The 11,177-nt window shown below is 41.2% G+C and overlaps 1 pseudogene across 1 annotated transcript; it reads right to left on the bottom strand.

Annotated features, from left to right (window-relative positions):
- Positions 1-528: 528 nt before the first annotated feature.
- Positions 529-11,177, bottom strand: LOC144366067 (COP9 signalosome complex subunit 8 pseudogene; annotated as a pseudogene). Its single transcript, XR_013424916.1, has 2 exons — positions 2,050-11,177; positions 529-921 (listed from the first exon to the last, which is right to left on the bottom strand). The product of XR_013424916.1 is annotated as a COP9 signalosome complex subunit 8 pseudogene (transcript).

Below are 11,177 nucleotides of genomic sequence, written 5' to 3'. Positions count from 1 at the left end.
TCCACCGGAAACCTGAGCTGGGAGCTTACGTCTCCAGATCTCCTCCACGGGGGGCTCATTTGAGGGATGGTTGACATTCAGTCTATAGTTTCAGGAAATGAGACTTCAATTCCTTGTAGTGTTAACTTTAAAGGGAAGGATTTTGATGATTCTTGAAAGGGGAAGAACATTTGAAGAAAGCCAAATGAAAAGACGGAAAAAATCATCTCTCACTTTTATTTTCCCTTGCACAGCACCTGCCACTGCATATGTACTGGATGCGAAATTCCCTGTGGCCTTTGAGCAGTGGCAGAACATCCTCTGCATGAGCTACTGATTTCTATATTTCCAAGCTCCTCTTTTTTTTCCCTCAGACTTCACCAAACTCCTCAGCTCCAGGAATTGCTTAGGGCAGGGAAGATTTACCAACTAAAATGTGTTTACAAACTCACCCTCCCTGTCAGATGAAATAATGCTATATTTTCCCAGCACAATGTTCATCCGTCGCTGCTTTCAGGATAATGTCAAGGGTAAACAAACTCTAAAGTATACCAGAGTTCAATATTTTAATGTTCATTTAAACTATCATTAGAGTTGGGTTAGTGAAAATTACATAGTTGAGAAGTCATTTGGAAAGGCCCAGGGATGCAAAAAAGAGAAGAGAGCATAAGAGGAATTAGGGAGATGGTTCCCAAGGGTAGAGAATGAACAGTATTGGTACAGGAACTGATCCAAGTCTCTGTGGTTAAGCAAAAAAGTTCAGTGTAGGGCAAGACATTTGAAAATCCTCCTTTTCTTATCTACTTGTTCTTACCCAACTGTCATAGTCTATTCAGATCTTGTAGCTCCTGTCTCTTGAACTGCACATGAGTGTAGAATACAGCAGCGATTAGGTTAAAGAAGGGCGAGGCCTGGCCTTAGAAGAGATATCCAAGGAGATTCCTAAGAAGAAAGAAGAGACATGATTTGCAGTTTTTGATCTGTTTATCAATAGTCTCTGGTTACTTCTGTGGATAGTCAAAGTAGCTATGTCTTATTTCCTGTCAGCCCAGCCAGTTGCTAGCCATTCTCCGCCCCCCCCCCCGCTCCCCCCCCTGCCCCCCCGCTCCCCCCCCACTTCCCCGCCCCCCCCGCTCCCCCCCCACTTCCCCGCCCCCCCCCCCCGCCCCCCCCCCCCCCCCCCGCCCCCAGCAGTACTGGAAATTGACTCTACTAGGGGTGCTTTGCCACTGAGCTACAATGCTAGTTGTTGTTGTTCTCCTCCTCCTCCTCCTCCTCCTCCTCCTCCTTCTTTTTTTCTTATTTGTATTTTGAGCTAAGCTAAGTTGCAGAGGCCAAGCTTGCCCTTGGGATCCTCTTACCTCGGCCTCCTGAGTCACTGGGGTTACAGTTTTGCCACTCACTGCACTCAGCCCTGGCTACCTTTTTGACTGATGCGGATTTCTATCGCTGCAAGTTTCCCCACTCTGACTGGTTTTGCCAAGCCACATTGTGGTTTTATTGGCAGAACAGTAGAGTATCTCATTATTAAAAAACATTGGGTTTGTGTGGCTTGTGGAACAAGTTTTATTTCTAACTTTGGTGTTGGTTTTTGTATTTGTGTGGTGTAAGTTAATTTGTTTAATCTAATTAGGTATATGTGACAGCAGAATGCATTTTGATTCAAGGTGCCCAATTGCATCCCAACTTTTCATTTCTCTGCTTGCACACAATGTAGCTGTGGTTTTGTTTGGGGCATAAGCAATGTGACACAGCTTTTGAGGCAATGGATGTTATAAAAGCTGCAGTGTGGGACCCTCTCTATCAAGTATTTTCTCATGTACTGTACATCTGCCCATCTGTTTCTGGACCTCGGCACATCTTTCTCTGCCTTTCTCTTTGCATCACTTCTCTTTTTAACTCTTTGACTCCTTTTATTTCCTTCCTCTGTTTTTTGCCTCCTTTCCCCCACCCTTTCCTCTCCTTTTAGTTGGATTGAGTGCAAATAATTGTATGTTGTCACTAAAACCTATAGAGTTATCTTTCTTTCTCCAAAAGCCCCTAAATCAAGTGGCGTTTTCATGTACGTACCTAATTGATCTTGTTTTCCATCCTTCTGATCCCTGATGGAGTTTTCTGAGAAGGTATATTATATCAACCATATTATTGTCAATACAGTATGCTATGCCCTTCAAAGGTGGTAAGAAATAAACTGGGAAAATGAGAGCAATTTCTGGTGTAGAAAAATGAGACAATAATTTCTGTAAAAAATGTAACATTTAATTAAGCTTCCTGATTTTAAAGTTTTTTTAAAGCATGAAACATATGGCCTCTAAAAAGCATGGAAAAAGAACTGAAAATGTGACAAGCTGGTCAAAGTTTGAATTTCCTTCAAATCTACAAACAAGGCATTTAAATCTTAAAATGATTCAGACCTGTGTCTGGGTTGCTCTTAATCTATTTTTTTTCTTTAAAATAACCAGAACACAGACCTCCAAAGGGCTTTAGACTATGAGTACTTCCAGAATCCTAAACTCAAGAAAGCTTCCAGAGCCAGTACCATACCATTTTGCATTCCAGCACTAAATACAAGAGTTGAAATTCCTTAAGAAAAAGAAAAAGAAAAAAAAAGCTGAAAATTGTTTTGCCCTCGAATATAGTATCACACTTTCTAAGAATTTCTCAACAGCCTATAATTACTGGAAGTCCTCACATTTCATACCAATAATTCAGTATTAGTGGGAAACTCAAAAGACATGAGGAAAGACAGAATTCATTATTAATGAAAGTACCGCAGCCCTTTAAGGGAACACAGTGCACTTAATGCTCAGTTTATTTCATCTCTCCATCAATAAATCCATGCTAATTGTTTATGGCCTTCCTTGGTAGGTTCTTGGGAGAAGATGACAGCTAATTAAACAAAGGCACTTTGGCCTTAATTAAGCCTCCCTTTCCTGTCTGTGTCTTCATGGGCACTACTTTCATGTAAATTAGATATTTCCTGCTTTATTTTTCACTCCCATTACAGAACTGGCTCAGATTATTTCTCTTAAAACATGGTCCAATTAAGTTCCTCTTATCTAATGAAATGCATGTATTCTCCCAAATTTTGTATTTTAACATGAGGGGAATTCATTTAAAAAATGTGAATCGCTCATCATCACTGCTTCCTTGTCCACACAAGACACTGTGCACTTAACCTTCCCCTTCTGAAAGAAGACATCCGAACTTAATACTTGGGAACATCGCATTTGCACAGCAAGCAATGCACTTAGGCTGGTGGAAAAAAACTAACGCTAACAAACTGGTTTACTCAGAAAAAGGTCGATTTACTCCTTAGCTATATTTCTGTACTTGTTAGTGATTCTCCAGAGGTGGGGAGAAGAGAACATTTTCTCTCAAGAGGGTGAATCGCAGCACCAGCAATTCAGGTTCTTCCTGGGCATGGTCCTGCTCCAACCCAAGTGTAGCACTGCGGCTATCTACCAGTGGTGCAGAGAGGGGTGTGTGCGGGGGCCGGGCAGGTGGCTGAGAACACTGCTCTATACCAAGCAGGGGAGATTGAGTTATGAATCTCCAGGAAATATAAACTAATTGGGTAATACTGATGGGCTCCAACCAGATTGTTAAAAATTATAAAATGAGAATTGCTTTAACAACTATTTAGCATAATGTTTAAGGACAAAATACATATAATATTTTTATATTATATAAATATTAATATATAAGTATTATATATAATATAAGTAATATTATTAAAATAAATATTAATATATAATATAAGTAATATAATATATAAGTATTATATCACATACTCAGTAAGAAATGCTTATAATCAATCCAGTAAATTGAAAATAAAATTTGATATCTCTGTATTTGTCAGTTTACAGGATTCTAAAGTGGATGCTGCATACAGAATGGTAAAATTTTCAAAGATAGCCATGTCTTTGGTCAGTCTAGCTAACTGTTGTTCATTGGAAATTTGTGGACCTGTGGCAGGCTCAGATAAAGGAAACATCCAGGGCCCCTGCAACTGAGTTTCTGGGTAGAACCATTCTGGTGGTGGAGTCAGCATGCCATCCTTATTCTAGTATACCTTTCACAGCCTCTATAGGAAGTCCAACAAAGGCTGCGAAATCACCAGCGATTATCAAGGCGAATGCTTGGTATATCAGGGCAAAGGCATATCTCCTTGTGGCATCTCAAATGTGTCCATGATTGGCTGCACCGTTCAGACCACTGGTGGGCACTAATGATCATACAGATACCAGAGAAATCTCACTGCCAGATTCTCTGTCCTACTGACTAAATTCCCCCAAGTTCAGAATTTGGAGATTTTATAGCAAGTGGTATCCTTTTTTCCAAAGATACCTTGTATTATTCATGTTATTGTGAAGCAAATATGAAGCTAGAGGCTGACCATCCACTGAGTATGTAGCAATTCCTCCCCCAGGCGTGCACAAGGACCTGTCACCACTGAGCCCATACTCAGGCATGGGGTCAGTTCATTCAGAGATGGGGACTTTGGGGATGTGATTAAGTTATGAAGACTCTGCCTTCATGAATACAAGTAATGCCTTGATACAGGAAGCTTTGGACTGCTGTTAGGCCCTTTTTCCTCTTTTACACTTCTACCATGTGAGGGCACAAGAAGGCGGTGCCATTTTGGAAGTAGACAGCCAGCCCTCACCACGCACTGAATATGCTGGTGCCTTGATCTTGTTCTTATGAAGCCTCCAGATCTGTGAGAAATATTTTAAATTACCTCATCTGTGCTACTTTTTCTAACAACAAGAACAAACCAGGCAGCATCCCTGCCTCATATAAACTGGGTTGTGTTCTTCCTTGGTCCTCTCATCCCACCCTACACAATACTTCTTGCACGGTTTTGTGGAACTATTATATATCAACTTTTAGACTTGTTGATGTATTCATCTCTCTGCAGTGGCCAGAAGCCCTGTGTATTCATGACTGATCTTACTGTTCAGCATAGTTGTTGCTAACTGTCTTTTCTTTCATTACACAAACTGTATTGAAATAATTTGTGTGCTGAGCTCCTGTGGGCCAGGGGTGAGTATGTTAATTGTTTTTCATCCTGTGTCAATCAGGATTCTTAGCTACAAGGAACATTCTGTATGGATTTAGGTACAAAAGAATTTTGCTGAAAGAAATTGGTAGCTCACTGAATCAGTGGGAAAATTAGAAAATTGGATTTGCAAAGGTAGGGAAAAGAGAAACTAAAAGCAACCAGGGCCAAGGTCAAAATCCTGCCACAAGCAAGGGTGCACCACTCATTGCCTTTCTAGGGCATCACCAACTATTCCTGAAGACAAGAGACCTACCTCTGCCACAAATCTTCCACAGGTGCACTGTCCACACTCCCTCTTTCTGGTCTCTCTGGCTCGAAAGTCAGACTGGGGTGTGTATAGATTCTGACTGACCAAGCCTCAAAGGACCCATTGTCTGTGTTCCAGGGAAGCTGAGAAAATGAGTAGCTGGTGTTTGTGACCTGGGCAAAGAAGTAGGGGAAACCCCTTAAACAATAAGGGAAGCTGAATATTACCAAAAGTAATCTACAGATTTAATGCAATATCCATTGAAATACCAGTGACATTCTTCACAGAAGTAGACAAAAAGTCCTAAAACTTGTATAGAAGAGTGGAGGATTCAGAACAGACAAAGCAACCCTAAGTAATAAGAGCAACGTGGAGGTATCATACCTGCTCTCAAATAATACACAGACCTATAGTAACACATACAGCATGGTATTGGCATAAAAACAGACATGAAGATCAATAGAAGATACAGAGACAAAATCACACAGATGCACTTATCTGATCCATCACAAAGGTGCTACATACACACATTGGAGAAAAGATATCCCTTTTTAAAAATGATGCTGGTAAAATTGGTTATCTAGAAGAATGATACTAGATCTTTCTCACTTTGTGAAAAATCAACTCAAAGTGGATCAAAGACTGAGGAATTAGACCAGAAATGAAACTGATGGAAGAAAACATAGTAGTAACACAACATATTGGTGTAGGCACTGACTTCCTTAATAAGATTCCTAAAGTTTAATACATTGTGTGCATGTACGAATATTTAACAATAAGTCCTATCATTATGTACAACTATAATACACCAATAAAAAATGTGGAGAAAAAAGAAAATAAAAAGGAAATTTTATTGGGAAAAAAGACTCTTGAAGCTTAGGAAATAAAACCAGGAATCAATAAGTGGGATAACATAAAATTTAAGTTTCTGCACAGAGAAGGAAACAAGAATTCAAAGAGATAGCCTATGGAATAGGAAAAAATCTTTACCAGCTACTTTTCTAATAGAGGATTAAAATCCAAAATATATAAAGAATTCAAAACACTTAACACCAAAAAAAATAATAAGCCAATCCATAAATGGGCAAATGATCTAAAAGGAAATTTCTCAAAAGAAGAAATACAATGGCCAACAAATATATGATAATAATGTTCAGCATCCTTAGCTATCAGGGAAATCAAAATTGAAACTCCACTGAGACTTCATCTTATTCTGGTTAGAACATCAATCATCAAGAATATAAATAACAGGCTGGGGATGTGGCTCAAGTGGTAGCGCACTTGCCTGGCATGCGTGCGGCCCGGGTTCGATCCTCAGCACCACATACAAAGATGTTGTATCTGCCGAAAACTAAAAAATAAATATTAAAAAAGAATATGAATAACAATAATTGGTGATGAGAATGTGGGGGAAAAAAGGTACACTTATACATTGCTGATGGGACTGCAAATAGTACAACCATTTTGGAAAGAAGTATGGAGATTCCTTAAGAGAGAATACTCACCATATGACCCAGCTATCCCACTCCTTGGTATTTATCCAAAAGAACTAAAATCAGCATACCATAGTTATACACACATACCAATGTTTATAGCAGCACAGTTCACAACAGCCATCAATAGACAGATGGATAATGTAGTACATATACACAATACAGTTCTATTCAGCCATAAAGAATGGAATTATTTTGTTTACTGGCAAATAATTGGAACTGGAGAACATCATGCTAAGTGCAATAAGCTAGACTCAGAAAGTGAAGGGTTTAATGTTTTCTCATATGTAGAAGTCGAGGGGGGGAAGGGGCGGGGCATTAGTGGGGGAAGAAGGCAAAAGAAGAAGGAGAAAGAGGGCTGGTATTGTGGCTCAGTGGTGGAGCATTTACCTAGCATGTCTGAGGCACTGGGTTGGATCTTTAGCACCACATAAAAAAATAAGCAAATAAAATAAAGTTATAAAAAAAAGGAGGAGAGGAAGGAGGAGGAGGAATACAAAAGGGGATTTTATCAAAATAGAAGGACGATCAATAGAGTAGAGGAAGGAGATTGAGTGGGAGAGAAGGGAGGGCATAGGGAAGTACTGAGGAATTAACTGTATCAAATTATGCTGTGTCCCACTTTTATGTATAATGCTCTAATTAAAATAATATTGATTGTAATGATGATAATGACAGAAGGGACATCAGTAGAACAGAGCAAGCAGATCAGGGGAGGAAAGCGAAGGTACCGAGAAATGAGATTGATCCATTATGTGCATGTATGAATATGGCATAATGAATTCTACTATTATGTATAATTATAATGCATCAATATAAAAATGAACAAAATTAATGGTGGCTGAGATCATGGTGGTCTGAAATATCCGTTAGAGATCCCCTAGGCCTACCACAGCTGGGCAAACAGATAAGTAAAGGCAGATTAAGAAGCAAGTATGAATCAATCTCTTCTGTATTTCAAGAAACCCATTCTGCCAAAGGGAATCTTAACCTGGCCCTCCAATGCAATACTTTACAGGTGGTGAAGACAAGGATTCTTGCAGTCTGGCTGGGCACAATTCAGGAGCCACTTGTCAAAAGAAATGAACTTTATTTTTAGAACCACACAGGCCAAACAAAACAGCTCCTCAGGAAAAACCCTCAGAGCCCAACTGCCACCACCGGCTTTCCCACAAGCCTCTCCCAAAACCACAAGCCTCACCACCTCCCACAATCCTCCTGCTCTTGAAGCCCATTGGCTGGATCGTGTGGGCGGAGCCAAAAAAGTCCCCCAATGAGCAGCTCCGTGGTATGAAAGGGCAGGGAAACAGCCCAATGAGCATCACCGCAGAGGAGTCAATCAGCTAGATGTTGCTGGGCCGCTGTGAGCCAATCATCAGCGGCAGCTGGAAGTTTGCTGGGGCCCCTTCGGCTGTGGCTCTCAACAAAGGATGAAACAGGTTGAAAGGAAAAACTAATGTGAGTGAAGTGTCTTTGACATTCTGTGTGGCACAGTAGAGATGATCCTCACTAGGTTGGAGTGTTCAAGAGCAGAGGCCCAGCATGTCTGTCTTATCATTCATCATATCCCCAGTGCCCAGCACAGTTCCTGGCATATAGTAGGTACTTGATCAATGTGATTGCTGGTGAACATTCACAAAGGAGATTGTGTGCTATTTTACTGACATCCAGAAGCTTAGGTTCTGACTGTCACAAAGCTAGTGAGCAGTGTCTCCACCTGGTGCCCAATCCCATGCTCTTTCCATCATGATGTCTGTAACATAGATCACCGATATGCAAGGACTGCTTGTGTGAGATTCTGGGATTTTATTTTTAAGCATCTAATGAACAAAATCCCTCTGAAGACCTTGTGGATTTGGAGTGTGACTGCCCAGCACCTCCCAAAGGATCACATTATTAAATGTTGATCTTTAAAATGGGCCTGACCTCAGGGCTCAGAAGGCTTCAAAGCCCTGTTGCAGGAAGACTCTTTAGGTAGGCATTTTATAAGTCTTCAGACGAGGCAGTCTTTCCATAATGATCAAATGGCACGCCTCCCGAGGAGCCTCCTGTTCTCCTGGCCCACTCCCAGATGAGATTGATTTTTGAAGAAATGTTTTCATCATGGAGTTGAACGCAGGCAAGCCTCCTGCTTTGCATTCCCAGCCTCGGTAAGTTCCTCTTTCAGGCACTTCCTGCCCCCTAGTGGTGAGAAGTTGCAGAAAGGACGGCTGACCTAGATTTGGTTTCTAGGGCTGCCCATTCACTCCTTGCTCAAGAGACAAGAGCAAGAAACAGACAAAACCCTTCAGGCTGCCCATACAGGGTCCAGTTCTGAATACATTTTAGTGAGGAAAAAGTGTCCATGAAAAAAGTGTTTGAGTATATTTAATGAAAAATATAAAGGAATATTTTGCCCGGCCCCCTTGCCACCCTCCATGGACATCACTGCCCACATGTTCCTGGTGGATGGTGCCCCAGAGCCCAAAGCCATGGGAATGGTCCTGCCTGGTGTTTTGAGGCCAGCAACCCTACAGTGTCACTTCATTGTTTTTTAGGTGCTGAACCAAGGCCAAGGCAATAAGGTGAGCAGCTGTGGGGGACGGCAGGTAGAGGAAAGGGCACCACCCTCGTCGGCTTGGGGCATTGCCCTGGCTAGTGACCACCAGAAGAGTGCTGCCCCACAGGCATAGCTCTATCTCAGGAAGTGAATGATGACTGGATGGAAGATGAACAAAGGACCCTGATGAGTTTGGTTGTCCTACTTTGCCCTAACACAGTTGTTTCTTTTGGAAGGTGTCTTGATGTTCACAGAGTACTGGCCTTGGAGTCCAAGAGTTCTTGCTCCATCATAGTACATTGTTAGCTGTGTGACCATGAAAAATTAATAAGCCTCTCTGATCCTGTTTTTGTTTGTAAAGCCCAGTTAATGATACCTGTGAGAATTGCTGTGAGATCTAAATACCTACCTACCTATATATCTCATATACATCTCTCACACACATATAAATGTCTAAATGATGCCCTAACACATAGTAGGTACTCAGTTTTGGTCCAATTCCTTCATCCTTCATATGCTCATGATCCTCCACGCTCCTCAGATCTCTGTGTTGTGTCCTGGAGGACAGCAGTCCTTGCGCATCATGGGGCAGGACCACCTCAGTACCCTGGCATCTCCATGCATGGCTCTTGTTCCAGAGATGACAAGACAACCGCACAGCTCACCTGATTCTGAAATTTCTCAGTGCTAAATTTCCATTTGGCAAGTTTGGGGTTTGTTTTTTATTTTTCTTTATTTTGTTTTTAGATGACATTGGAGACCTGATACTTGAGGTTTCTCCCATGCCTTGCTGGGATGCAATCTCATTTTTCTATAGTGAATGAGAGCTGCCTTCAGCCCACTGATAATTATATCTACCCAGAGACTCCCAAGTTCCCTTTATTGACTTATAAAAAAAGTTAGACATGGCTGGGGGTGCAGATAAGGTGGGGCGTGACGACGACAGGCCCTCCAGGAAGGAGGGGACTCCAGTCAGTGCCTGGCAGACCTGGCCACATCCTCTTCTCACATCACCTGCAAAACTGTTGTCTGGCCCAGAAGATGCTCTCTTCACCTGCTAACCCAAGCCTAGAGGCTCCCCTTCAGGCTCCTGGGGTGGGGGCAATTTTTGAGGATATACAGAACATTTCCAAAAACTGTTATAGTTATACTGACCACAACTTTCATCATAAAAATGATAAAAGTTGTGGTCAGTACAATGGAACACATTACATACATCCCTTAAATAATCATGAAATCAATTAAAATATATTTAAACCTACACACCTCAAAACTGCCCTTTGTAATAAACTGCACTCTATTTTGGTCAGGTGCTTTCCCTAAATCACATGTTGCACCCTGCCAAGTCTCCAGACGTTAAAGTGAAGACAGTCTCTCATGCACAGTAAATGTTGGTGCAGAAATCCTGAGAAAAGAAAGGGGAAATAGAAAATGCAGATAAATGCTAACTATTCCTTAAAATGTCAAACATCTCATTTAACAAATATTTATTGAACACCTACTACATGCCAGGTACTCTCTAACTATTGGGAGGACATCAGTGAGCAAAACAAACAACCCCAGCCCTCACAGAGCCTCATTCTAATGAAGATAATACGATGCTAAGTCATAATGGAGCCTCAGGCAAAACAAGAAATCAGCAACACTGATCTTTATTTTAAAATTTGATAGTCTGTTCATCGTGGATTTTTTTGTATTTTTACTTTTAAAAATACTACATCAAAATATTTATCTTGATTGCTCAATTTATTTATTTTTGTTCCCAAATCAATCACCTATTCTTCTAATCCTAGTTTTAGCCCTGAGACAGATGCTGGTAGACGCCGGGTAGGTGGTAAGGTATACTCCCCA

This window comes from Ictidomys tridecemlineatus, chromosome 8, assembly GCF_052094955.1.
Source record: "Ictidomys tridecemlineatus isolate mIctTri1 chromosome 8, mIctTri1.hap1, whole genome shotgun sequence".
NCBI classification, from domain to species: Eukaryota; Metazoa; Chordata; class Mammalia; order Rodentia; family Sciuridae; genus Ictidomys; species Ictidomys tridecemlineatus.
The sequence above is the reverse complement of the archived record's forward strand: the minus strand, read 5'-3'. Positions and strand labels throughout refer to the sequence as shown.